The following is a 13,358-nucleotide window of genomic DNA, read 5'->3' as shown; positions in this document are numbered from 1 at the left end:
AAAAACCTCATAGGTCTAAACATAACCCACAAACTACAACACTTTAAATGAAAGCACATGAAACTTCATGTATTTGTGTTGCTTTGAAAATGACCTCTGTGTACACTTTAGTGGGGTTTTTTGTTTGTGGTTTTAGTTTTGTCTTTGGATTGTTGTTCTTCATCACTGATGTCATGAAGCTTGGACTCAGCCTGGGTGCTGTCACTGAGCTCTTTAGTTCGAGGATAGTGGTCTACCATTTTGAGCCACATCTCTAATTTCAGGTTTTGAGGACTGTTCATGAGTGCGCCACTAGCACCCGGCTACACTTCGGATTTTATTATTTTTTGTCGGTTGTGGGCCTTGAACTTTGGGCTTGGGTGTTGTCTCTTCAAAATTCTACCACTAGAAACAGGGTCAATTCCGGTCTTCTGAAGATTATAGTCTTACGGACTTTCTTGCTGGCCAATACTAATACTGTGTCTTTGAGAAATCATTAACGACAGCCCGAGATTTCTATAGGTAACAAAGGCCTGGATATTTTTTCATGACAAGTTGATTAAAGACAAAGCATTGGGGAAGCTTTACAGATATTTAAGAAAAGGACACAAAACACCATCTCTAGAAAGATGGCTTACATTTACATTTTCATTCTAAGAAGGCACCCTCTAAAACTTCCTTTCTATTCATAAAGTACAAGTAATTCCATCAAAAGATAGCAGCAGCACATAAATAGTCTGCAATATGATACAAAAACAGCAAAGATGTAAGCCATAACATATTATGTAAAGAACTGAAAATATTCAAACAAGACCAAGAAAAATGATCCCATTTACACTATGTATCTCCTATAAGCTTACTTATAGTACAGCATTATATGGGCCAACCTTGTCTATCTGCTTGTTTTCATTGCCAATTAGGCAGAAAATAGCCACAAGTGAAGGTGTGATACAAGAGGTAGACCTCAAGCCTTTAACAAAAAGCCAAGTAAGAAAAGCAAGTTCCTGACTTCAAACCCCAGTACTAGCACAAAAAATAAAATAAAACTATTATTATCTCGATGAAAATAATAGGGAAGGTAGTGCCATTACATCAGCATTTTAGAGCTTAAATATAAATAAATTGATGTTATTTAAATGAAATTATGAATGTATATGGAGGAAACAGAGATTATGTTTTCTAACTGTGGAGTCAGGGAGGAACTTTAAAGCAAAATGTAAATATCAGAAACAAGAAAAAAAGATGGACTAATTTTGGCATAAAATAGTACGTTGGTATATATCACTAACAAAAACTAGAATAACATATTTGAAAAAAAATAATCTGCAACATATTTGATAGGTAATATATGTTGTAAAAATATTTTTAAGCTTTCAGATGCAGAGTGGTAGCTCAACAAAATGAAGCTGGAAATTGAAATATAACAGGGGAAAGTAAAGGGGAGGAGTGTAAATGAATGAAGAGTGGGTAGTAATGGCAGTATGCAGTGATAATATTCAATGCATATCCTATGAAATGAGGAAAGTTGAAGAAATGGCTTGGGTTGGTGAGAGGGAGGTGGTAGAATGATGATAGGATTGATATTGAGTAAGATACTTTGTACTTATAAACTGGTACATTGACAGATAAACCCTTTGTACAACTACTTGAAGATAATCAAAATATAAAAAACAAAAAAAATTTAGCTGGGTGCCAGTGGCTACAACTGTAACTCTAGCTTCTTAGGAGGATTTGAGTATTGAAGCCAATCTGGGCAGGAAAATCCATGAGATTTTCACCTCTAATTAATCACCAAAATGTCAGAAATAAAAGTTCTGGCTCAAGTGGTAGAGCACTAGCCCCAAGCAAAAAGAGTTCAAAAATAGTGCCCAGACCCCATTGTTCAAGCCCTGTACCAACAGACACACACACACACACACACACACACACACACACACACACACACACACACACACACACACACACACACACACACACACAAATGTCTCAAAACTCACTAAAAAGAAATCTTCCTAGGCTGGTAGTAGTGACTCACACCTCTAATCCGAGCTACTCAGCTTGATATCTGAGGCACTTAGTTCAAAGACAATCCAAGCAAGAAGATCCTTGAGCCTTATATGTAAATAAATAATAAAAAACCAGAAGAGGGGCTGTGGCAATACACAATACAGGCACAAAAGGCAAAACAAAACTTGTTTCAGTCAAATAACATCATATATTATACTCAGAGTAATATAAATTGTCAAAAAGACCTTTTGAAAATATATACAAAAAGCACTAAAAGTACTAGTACCCTTTAACCCACTGGCTGTAACAAAACAATAAAAGAGAGGCAATTGATAAGCTAAGATGATGTTTACCATGCTAATTCATAACTTAAAAAGTGAAGAAACATATAAACTAGCTAGTAGGTGATTGAATAATACAATACTTTTTATCATGACATTCAGACATACAATGTTAGTCTACGTATATATTTATGTAGATAGATGATAAATAGCTAGATAGGTAGATATATGAGCAGAAATATATTTGCTGCTAATTATTCAATATTAAAAGCCTCCACAAGCATTTATATATTCCTATTCTAAGTTCTTGTCTCCTGCCTCAACATAAAAGGAAAATAAACATCCATAACTAGCATTTTACTTTTACAGGAACTGAGCACAATCTTCTCAAACAGGTCACTCCATCTTTCACCACACAGTCAAGCCCTCTACTTTTTAAATTTACATATCTCCTTTTTAAATTTGAGGCTAGAATTCTTACACTTCTCCCCCCTCCTCTCTCGTGACAACTAAAAGTGTAAATGGTCATCATGTTTTTTAAATACGCTCATTGAAGCCAGGACCCAATCACCTTCTTAGTCTTACTTTATTTCCATTCTTTTTGTTGTTGTTGTTGGTCATGGGGCTTGGATGCTGTCCCTCAGCTCTTCAGTTCAAGGTTAGCACTCTTAACACTTGATGCACAGTGCCACTTCCAGTTTTCTGAGTGGTTTATTGGAGATAAGAGTCTTATGGCCTTTCCTGCCTGGGTTGGCTTTGAACCGTGATCCTCAGATCTCAGCCTCCTGAGTAACTAGGATTACAGGTGTGAGCCACCAGTGCCCAGCCTCACTTTATTTCCAAAAGAAAGCGTCCAGCTCTCAAAGCAGAGCCTTATACAAAACATGTACCAAATAAATTTATTCCATTAACATTTTCTATGTACTTACTGCATGACAGCAGGACAATACAATACTGTGTTTGGATCTCAAAAATCATGAAATATGTTCATGTATAAATATGACTAGTGCTTGGGAAAATTGGGAAGTGGAGTAGAAGTATCAATAGGTTATTGATATATTATTATCCTCACAATAGTATGTATATTAGCTCAAATTCCCAAAAATAGCTCAACAATGTCTTATGCATGTTTTAAATATTTGATAACAATATGTCTATATAAATATATCAAGTATCAATAGATATTTGGGAATAAGAGAGGTAAAATAGAGAAAAAAGGCTTTGATTAACCTAGACATAAACAATAAACAAGTACTACTATACTGAAGCCTGTATCTTGAGAGGTGGAGATTAACACTGTCAAATTCAGATTCACCATACATCTTCCAAGAATACAATTCTGAAGATATATAAGCAAAAGTTATGGTTATAGTTTGGAAAGAATCCAATGATAGATCTGAAGTTTGTCTTCCTTTCTTAGGGAAATAGAAATGTAAGAGGAAGATATCAAAACATTCCCAACACAACAGTTGATTTCCTCCTGGTATCATTTAGTGCATTTTTAATCTAACTTGACTCATTTTCTAAATTGTTACAGTTCCTCAAACTATGGTGCAGAATGACAATATGAAAAGAATGCAAATGCAGTGAGACAAAGGTAATCTCTACAAATTAGTTCATTTAAACTTGCTTGCTATTTTCTCATTCAAAAATGCTATACTGATGCATTTCACTCAAAGTGGATTTCACTCAGTATTCTTTTGCTTGCTTGCATTTTGAGTTCTGCTGCCTACTTTGTTAGCATAGGGTTGAGTAAGGGCAGTTCATGCTGCAAAACACAAGAAAAAAAACAGAATGTCTGTAATCTTAATGCAAAATGTTGCCATCTATTGTTATAGGAAATGATATTGAAATTTCAAAACCTAAATGAGTAAGATGAATCAGTAACTGAATAGAATTTGTCACATAATGTTTCCAATGGGAATAATAAAACAGTACAATCATCAAGGCATTTTTAAAAAGAAAAGAAAAGGTAGGCATGGTGATTCACATCTGCAATCCCTACTCATTAGACTGAGGAAGATCATTGTTCAAGGTCAATATGAGACAAAACTTTACAAGACCCTATTCTCAACCAGAAAGAGTGTAGAGGTGTACACCTATCATCTCAGCTAGGGCACGTAGACACAAACACACACACACACACACACACACACACACATACACACACACACACACACACACACACACACACACACACACACACACACACACACAAAGAACAAGAGGATTACAGCCTATGCTGGCTCATGCCAAAACCAGAGATTTTTATCTCAAAACTCACAAGCACTTCTGTGCTCATAAGAGAGTAATTGAGGGGGCTGGGAAGGTGGCTCAGTGGTAAAGCGCTTGCCTTGCATGCCTGAGGCCCTGGGTTCGATTCCTCAGCACCACATAAGCAAAAAGAAAAAAATCCGGAAGTGGCACTGTGGCTCAAGTGGTAAAGCGCTAGCCTTGAGCTGAAGAGCTGAGGAACAGCTCCCAGGCCCAGAGTTCAGGCCGCACAACCGGACCAAAAAAAAAAAGAGAGAGTAATTGACTACCATGTCAAAGACTTGATTTCAAATCCTAGTATTTCCAGAGAAAAAATACTTTAAATGATGATAATATAGCAACTTTCAATTGACTATCCTTTGAAAAAGGGGACTTAAAGATAGATATTTGAGGCATCTGAACACTGGTTTTAAGGTGAAAGTTTCCAAGAGTTGGCTGGGAAGGAATTCTGGACATGGGTTCTCTGCAGTTTTTCAGTGCATGAAAATACCATGGCAATTCAGAAAATTTCGGCATGAGCCAAGGAGACCTAGGGTTTCTCCTATTCCATCCTGTAATGTTTTCGGAGTGTCTGCTTTGACTTCGAGGTCTTTGATCCATTTGGAATTGATTCTGGTGTAGGGTGATATATAAGGATCTTGCTTTAGTTTTCTACAAGTAGTTAACCAATTTTGCCAGCAACATTTACTGAAGAGGCTGTCTTTCTTCCATTCTATTTTTTTAGCTCCCTTTTCAAAGATTAGATGGCTATAGGTCTGTAGGTTCATTTCTGGGTTTTCAATTCTATTTTATTGGTCCTGAGGTCTGTTCTTATGCCAATACCAAGCTGTTTTGATTACTATGTCTTTATAGTAGAGTTTGAAATTTAGTATTGATATTCCTCCAGCAGTGTTCTTTCCGTTGAGGAGCGTTTTTGCTATTCGGGGTCTTTTATTGTTCCATATGAATTTTTGGATTGCCTCTTCTATTTCCTTGAAGAAAGCAGGCCAAAATTTTCTGAATAGAGACCTGGAAACACAACAAATCAAAGAAAGTTTGGACAAATGGGATTGCATGAAGTTGCAGAGCTTCTGCATGGCAAAGGACATAGCTAGCAAGATCAATAGAAAGCCCACCGATTGGGAGAAGGTCTTCACTAGCCATACAACAGACAAGGGTCTCATATCTAAAATATACTTGGAACTCAACAAATTAAACCCCCACAACAAATCCTCAAAGAAACAACTGTCCAATAAATAAGTGGGCTAAAGACTTAAAGAGAAACTTCTCTGAAGAAGAAAGAAGGATGGCCAATAGACACATGAAGAAATGCTCAACATCCCTAGCCATAAAAGAAATGCACATCAAACAACATTGAGATACCACCTCACTCCAGTTAGAATGGCAAAAATCAAGAACTCTAACAACAACAGATGCTAGAAGGGATGTGGACAGAAGGGATCCTTACTTCATTGTTGGTGGGAATGTAAACTTGTTCAACCACTTTGGAAAGCAGTATGGAGGTTCCTCAAAAGACTTCACATAGAGCTCCCCTATGATCCAGCAATCCCACTTTTGGGCATTTACCCAAATGTTTACAAACAAGACCACACTAAAGCTACCAGCACAACTATGTTTATTGCAGCATTATTTACCATAGCTCAGATATGGAACCAACCCAGATGTCTCTCAGTAGATGAAAAGATCAAGAAAATGTGGTATATATAAACAATGGAATTCTATGCCTCCATCAGAAAGAATGACATTGCCCCATTTGTTAGGAAATGGAAAAACTTGGGAAAATTATATTAAGTGAAGCAAGCCAGGTACAAAGAAACATAGGTCCCATGGTTTCCCTTATTTGCAATATCTAGTATATATATGAGTCAAGCGGAAAAGGTCAGATAATGTGATGTTAGGAAAATGAACCCTTAGATATGTATTTTAATGTTTTTTTTCTTTCATGCATTTGTTTCTAATGCATTTGTAAGATTATTTCTTTGTTGCTTTGTATGTCCCTCCCCCACAGGATAACCCCTGCTTTCACTATATTTGATGTCAGTATAACTTGTGGAGGAGATGGAGAAAAACAAGTCGTTTAAGGATACAGGTGGACCTGTTGCAACAATGAGAAGTACAAGTTGTCATGTCGAAAATGAGCTTTACAACGTTGGTGTGGGGGTGGGAGGTGGGAGGATTGGGTTGGAGGGTGGGGAGGAGGCTGGGAAGGGATGTGAAGTGTAAACAAAGGAGGAGGCTGCAATGCTTGATAAGAAATGCACGAATTATCCTGCGCATGTAATTGTAACCCCTCTGTACAGTATGTTCACAAAAATAAAAAAAAAAAAAATAAAATACCATGGCAAGGGCACTGAAAACCAGTGAAATAGAAATCTCCCTTTTATTTTACTGCAAGTCTTCAGAAATACAAGAGAAGCCTCATTGGTCTAAAGACTGTAACAAGAGTATTGTTTCATTAGGAGATAATGGTGTTTTTCAGCCACTGTCTTCTTCTAATACATGGAACAGATTTTAGTAAATATTGCGCAATTGATTCTGTACAACTTAAAATTTTGAGGCATGGAGTAAAACCAGATCTTTGGAATCAAGAATCAAAAATAGAGCAGTATAACTTGGCAGAGTTAAAGAGGGAACAAGAAACAAAGGAAGTAAACAAGAACGAATAAGGGAAGGGCTAAGAAAATATTATAAGTAAAAGAATCAACACATTAAAAAACTGAAGCCTATCAAAATACATCGAAGTATCCTATTGACTTGGTCAACCCTTCTACATTTAGTTCTATCCTAGTTATTATGGCTGCTCAGTCTCTGAAAGCTCAGATCTACAATGTTTAGAATTAAGAAGTAAATTGATACAATATAAAAAATAGGAAAGTAGCACATTTTTTTTCATTTGCAACTTATTCACATCCTTCAAATTTAAAATACATAATGGGAAAATACAGTTAAATAATTACCTGGTAGAGCCAATAAAATTTGACTCAGTTTGGGGGAAAAGATTAAGGTGGTTATGGATTTAGAATTTCTTACAATGACATTATGTACAAGACATTATGTCGAAAAATGAATCTTACAACTTTGGCGGGGGTGCGAGAGCACGGGATGGGAGGGCAGGGATGGTAAGGTGGAGGCAACAATGCTTAATAAGAATTGTACTCATGGGCTGAGAAGGTGGCTTAGTGGTAGAGAGCTTGCCTTGCATGCATGAGGCCCTGGGTTTGATTACTCAGCACCACATAAACAAAAAGAATAAAGCCGGAAGTGGTGCTGTGGCTCAAGTGGTAGAGCACTAGCTGTGAGCTGAAGAGCTGAGGGACAGTGCCAGGCCCAGAGTTCAGGCCCCATGACCGGACCACCCACCCAAAAAAAAGAATTGTACTCATTACCTTGCTCATGTAATTGTAACCCCTCTGTATGGTATTTTCACAATAATAAAAACTTATTACTAGTAAGTTTTAGCAATGTTTATCTTACATCTCTAATTTTGATGATCATCAAAAGAAGTCTGACTCTTAAAAGAACTTATGTTCTTATACAAATAGAATATTTATCTGAAAAGTAAAGCTTTCCTTTAAATGCTAATTTCTTCAATTGGCTACTTCATCATGAGATTTGAAGTTTATTGTCTTTCTTCTAGAGTTGATTTTTTGTTATCAGCAGTTATAAGAATAAGTCAAATGCATGATTTCAAAAGAACATCTGGATAGTAGAACATTTGCCTAGCACAAGTGAGAGGTCCTGAGTTTGATCCTCAGTAGCCCAAGAGAAGGTGGAGGAGGAAGATGTAGGCAGAAAGGGTGTAATGGGTGTGCAGAAGGATAAAAAGGAAGAGAAAGCAGAAGTAAAGCATCATATTATTCACTGTGAAACTGGTAGAAAAGCATGACCTTATTCTGTTATTTCTGCTGACACTATAAGCAGGAGGATTCATAGATTTCTCATAAGGAACAAAAGTGCTGAGCCATACCCAGGATTGGAAAAAGCAATTGTTCCTGTTTCCATCATGTTAAATGTTTGTATGTTGGTTACCCTGAGGATAATTTCTTTCAAAATTATCTCTATTTTTCCTGCAATTAACTTCATGTCTACGTATCTATAGGTTTAACTTACCTAGGTTTTAGTTTGATGTGTTTTCTCTCTTGAGTTGAAGAGGTAACTGTGAAGAGTATGGGGCTCTGAAATGGAATTAACTTTGTCCAGAATGTTATCTTGTGCTGTCAAAATAGTTACAATAAATATTTAAAGATCTGTGATGTATCATGCATCATATAGCAAGCAGCTAATGTATTAATGACATACTTCTGGTGTACATTAATGACTGAGATTTCTGATGTACTTATTAGTAAAGTTTTTTAATCTCTCTTGTGTACTTACTTGTAAAGTTTTTTTTACTGTCTTCAAGTATAGCTACATATGCATTTGTCTGACCATATATCATTGCAAGTATGGCTAATTTCTTAGGGTTCCTCATTACATGGTCATTTTATGGTACCTCCAAATTTTTTGGTTGTCAGAGCCAAGGGTGTTTTATTTCCCGTCTAACTGCCATGAATTCCCACAATGATGAAAACTCATTGGGTGGTTAGTTGAGATCCTCAGTAATCCGTGGCTTATATTTACATTTTTCTCTTAAGAAGAATTTTTTATTAATATCAGAACTTAATATTAATATTACAATATAATATAATCATATTATAATAACATTATTAGTATTGAGGCTTTTCTTGGCCATTCCTTGAGGATTTTCCTTGGAAATCTATTGTCTTTTTCTAGGTATAATTGTGTATCCTACCCCCAAGGATTTTGAGATCCAAGGTTTCAGAGATCCAAATTTCAAGCAAATCATTCAGAACTCTGTTTATATTGCCTACTTTTATATTAATTTACAGCACTATGCCTTCAAAATACTTTATAAATTTGCCCATTCTTCTGTCCTCAAGAATTTGGACAGGCTTTTAAACAATATCTTAGAAATCTATTCTCTTGGTGCTTTATGTACTACTTCACTTACCTTATTAGGATCTGTTAACCATAATCTTCTGGTACTATTGCTCTTATCTTTTTTCTAATCTTCTCTGTGGGGTATCATGTATCCCCTGAGGTGAGACCAATTTTAGGCCATATATGGTTCCCTCATCTGTCTCATCTTTCTTCCCAGACATAAGTATTAAGAACTAACTTAGCTAGTTTTCTTGCTCACCTGAATGATTTCTCAGTACAATGTAATTCAATAGTACATCTTACAGATGAATAATCAGAGATGTGTGATCTTAGATTTCCTTTTCTTCTTTCTGTTAAGTCAAATATATGCCTTCCCAGTTCTCCAAACCTCAAAACAATCTGTATAAAAAAATAAGGCATCAAAGGTATATGATAATTGGTTATTATTTTTCATGAAGTTTTTTTTTAATGACTGGTAGACAGGACAGACAGAAATGGCTGCCTTGCTTTTGAAGTTTTTTTTTTTTTTTTAATGACTGGTAGACAGGACAGACAGAAATGGCTGCCTTGCTTTCCCTTCATCTGGTTCACCTAATTCCATTTTGGACATTTTGAGATGTGTTATCACCTCAACCTACAGCTACATTCAGAAATCACTAATCATGGAAGTTATTTTGCTACTCTTATTCTGAATGATTATTCAATTATTTTACTGAATATCAATATAAGTTATGATATGCCACTTTCAAAATAAAGAACAGAAAACAATTATCACTCATACAATGCTATTCATTCATTAATCATTTAACAAATATATTTTGAACAGTTTTGTGGGTTGGGGGACATGGGTATATCTGCTGTACTGGAGCTTGAATTCCAGGCCTGGGTGCTGTCCCTGAGCTATTTTGCTTAAAGCTAAAGCTCTACTACTTGAGCCACTTCTGACTTTTACATAAGTTAATTAGATATAAGGGTCTCACAGGCTTTCCTGCTCAGTCTGGCTTTAAATTGTAATTCTCGGATCTCAGACTCCAGAGTGGCTAGGATTGCAAGAATGAACTATTGGGCCGAGCTGAGAGCTAGAGATATAGTGTTGAGCAAAAACATTATATCTAGTCTTATAAACTGTAAGTCTTCTACAGAAAAGGGTCATTAGACAATTACCACACAAAACAAGTAAAGAATAGCATTAATTCCACAAGGTGCAAAGCAATTGTACTCACCTATTCAAGTCCACAATTGAAGGGCAAGCTGATACAAAAAGTTTTCCCAACAGACAAGGAAAGTTTACAGGAACCCAGGAAGCCTGTGAATAACAACTTCCTTTAGATAGGTAGAGTTGAATATCAGCACTTTCCTGTTTCCTCTAAAGATGCTTTTGGTCTAAACCCTTTATCTCTGAGGAGTTAGGTGAGTCACAAAGGAATGGATTGGTCTCAGAGAGCCTTGTTTCCTAGTAGTGATCAAGAACCCTGAGTATCCCATGTTATAACCTCAGGTGAGGGATGTCTTTTTTATACTGTCCTGGAGCAGCTGGAGGTCTATAGACATAATGAGATAAGACAATATTCAGTAAGCTAGAAGACATTTATCTGCACTTGCTGTTAGCAAGGAAGCTTCTCCCCATAGTTTTCAAAGGTCTAGCCTCTCTAGAGTAGGTTCAGTTTTGGACAAGTGGGTGGAAGAGCCATGAAACCGGAGAATCAGCAGGAATTTTGCCAAAAAGAAATTGCCCATTCACTTTAGGGTGAAAAATGTATTTTAGTAAGACTTAGAAGAGTGTGGCTTCTCATCAGTGGCACAAGCTCAGCAGCATCATGGGACAAGCCACTGATACATGCTGCACTGCAGGAACTCCAAAACATGACAAGAAATGTTACAAATGCTATCATACATCATATCTTTTTTGTAATGTGTACAGAAAAGCTATATGCATATATAGAACCAGTAAGTAGTCTCTCTTGGGGCCAAGTATCAGAATGGGGTTTGCCACATTGACCCCAAGATGGGATGCATCATAATTGCATGGGGTATGGCATGGTAGGGTATGTCTGTAATCTAGGCTATTAAAAAATTAGAGGCAGAAAGAATTACTTGAGCCCAGGAACATAAGCCTAGCCAAATATAACATAAGCCAGACAAACAGCAAACAAAAAAGCATTAGTAGCTCCCCAACTGGCAGGGTAAAGAGGCTTCATGGAGGCAGTACAGGTACCAGTCCTTGTCTTTAATTGTTCCAGTCCAGGGACCACACATGAGAGTAATGAAGCCTTTCGATCTGTGAAGATTTGGCCTGAATTATCACAGCATGTAGCACCTAAAATGCATGACCAGTAATAAAACTGCACCATTATATACATCTAATCCAGATAAGCTTTCAGAGAGCAAAAATATTTTTAAAAATACAGAAAAGAAATTCAAATAAACACATGCTCCACTTTTGTATTCTTATTTATTATCTCAGTAGCAAGTTCATAAATAGATGAGGGAGCCATCTGGGGTAGAAATGATAAAGGAATGAAATAGAAGGAAAAAGTTGTTTTTTCTGACTACATTGCCTTATATTTTGTAACGAAAGATCTTCTCAGTCTATGTACTCTCTCAGAAGTTCGTATACAGAACCTTCTATAGAGGAGAAAGAAGATCAACTGACTTGTCTGGATGGGATCCTTACAGATCCCATTTCTCCTAAGCTGGTGGGTCTTAGGATTCTTGCACTGCATATGGAAAAGTCAGACCCATAAAAATACATACTTATATCTATTTTTTTCCAAAAACTTCCATGTATTTATTACTCAGTTCATTCTTAGAGCAAAGTAAAAGAAAAAGGGAAATCAGACTTTTAATTTAAACTACAAATATTTCTGGGTAGTATTAAATATTTCAGTCTGAATTATGTAGAGCATAAATATTTATGAATTATCTTGATTCTTCTCCAATGTAGGAGTTGTGCATAACTTTGTTATGAGCTTTGTATTTTTTTTCTAAAACCATTGGAAAATGGGCCATGTTTGCTTTTGTTTCTTGAATGACTACACTCACTTCATCCTGACAGTCTTTGTAAAAAGACCTGGTAAACAGCCCTTTTAAATATATACATCATGTTGAACGCATAGAAAAACATATCTATTGAAAGTTAAAAATCCATTGTTGTTCTATGTTAAGCAAATCAAACAAATTTGTCACACAATACCCAGTCTTTATAAATTGGTTCTAAATTGATACACTAAAAAAAATCTAGTGATTTTTCATTGTTTATATGGTGAATTTGTCTAAGTTGTCAAATCCCTTTGATTTCTTTTAATTTTATGTCCAAGACTGGAACTCTAAATCAGTATATTCTGCTTTCGCTCATTGGCTCTACCAACTAATCCAAGCTTCCAACCTCAATTTAATCCCCTTTAAAATAAGAATAACTGATTTAGGAGTTACTCTTTTGCTTACTTCTGTTTTTTTCTATAATGTTAAATAATTTTTGATGCAGTTAAATCATATTTCCATTGTTAAAAATGTTTTAGGATGTTGTTCCATTACATAATCCCTGTACTTGGTTTTCTAGAATGATTCTTAAATAACTCTAGTCATTTTAGTTGGACAGAAAGCTCTACAAACTGAGATTTTAACATATATCAAGTATGACTCTATAATCCACAAATCAAACTAATAGATTGAAAGCCAATAAGAGTCAAATTGTAGGTTACTGTCTAAGAACTTGGAAAAATCACCAGGATTGTTATGATGTTGAAAAGATTACGTTACTGCATTGTTGGTGGGATTGTAAACTTGTTCAACCACTTTGGCAAGTAGTATGGAGGTTCCTCAAAAGACTCCACATAGAGCTCCCCTATGACCCAGCAATCTCACTTTTGGGCATTT

General features: G+C 36.0%; 1 long non-coding RNA gene across 13 annotated transcripts in view; it reads right to left on the bottom strand.

Moving 5' to 3' along the window:
- LOC138831465 (uncharacterized) overlaps positions 1–13,358 on the bottom strand; it is a 44,221-nt gene that overhangs the window by 12,204 nt on the left and 18,659 nt on the right. For 10 of the 13 annotated variants that reach the window (XR_011373323.1, XR_011373318.1, XR_011373322.1 and 7 more), the window contains 4 exons: positions 10,706–10,788; positions 9,742–9,881; positions 8,652–8,755; positions 2,853–5,549 (listed from right to left, as the gene is read on the bottom strand). This is a non-coding gene — a long non-coding RNA (uncharacterized lncRNA). The remainder of the gene's footprint in view (positions 1–2,852; positions 5,550–8,651; positions 8,756–9,741; positions 9,882–10,705; positions 10,789–13,358) is intronic. The other 3 variants (XR_011373329.1, XR_011373328.1, XR_011373321.1) reach the window with 1 other exon arrangement.

The sequence above is a fragment of the Dipodomys merriami genome, unplaced genomic scaffold (assembly GCF_024711535.1).
Source record: "Dipodomys merriami isolate MVZ:Mamm:240054 unplaced genomic scaffold, mDipMer1.0.p SCAF_1979, whole genome shotgun sequence".
Lineage (NCBI taxonomy): Eukaryota > Metazoa > Chordata > Mammalia > Rodentia > Heteromyidae > Dipodomys > Dipodomys merriami.
The sequence above is the reverse complement of the archived record's forward strand: the minus strand, read 5'-3'. Positions and strand labels throughout refer to the sequence as shown.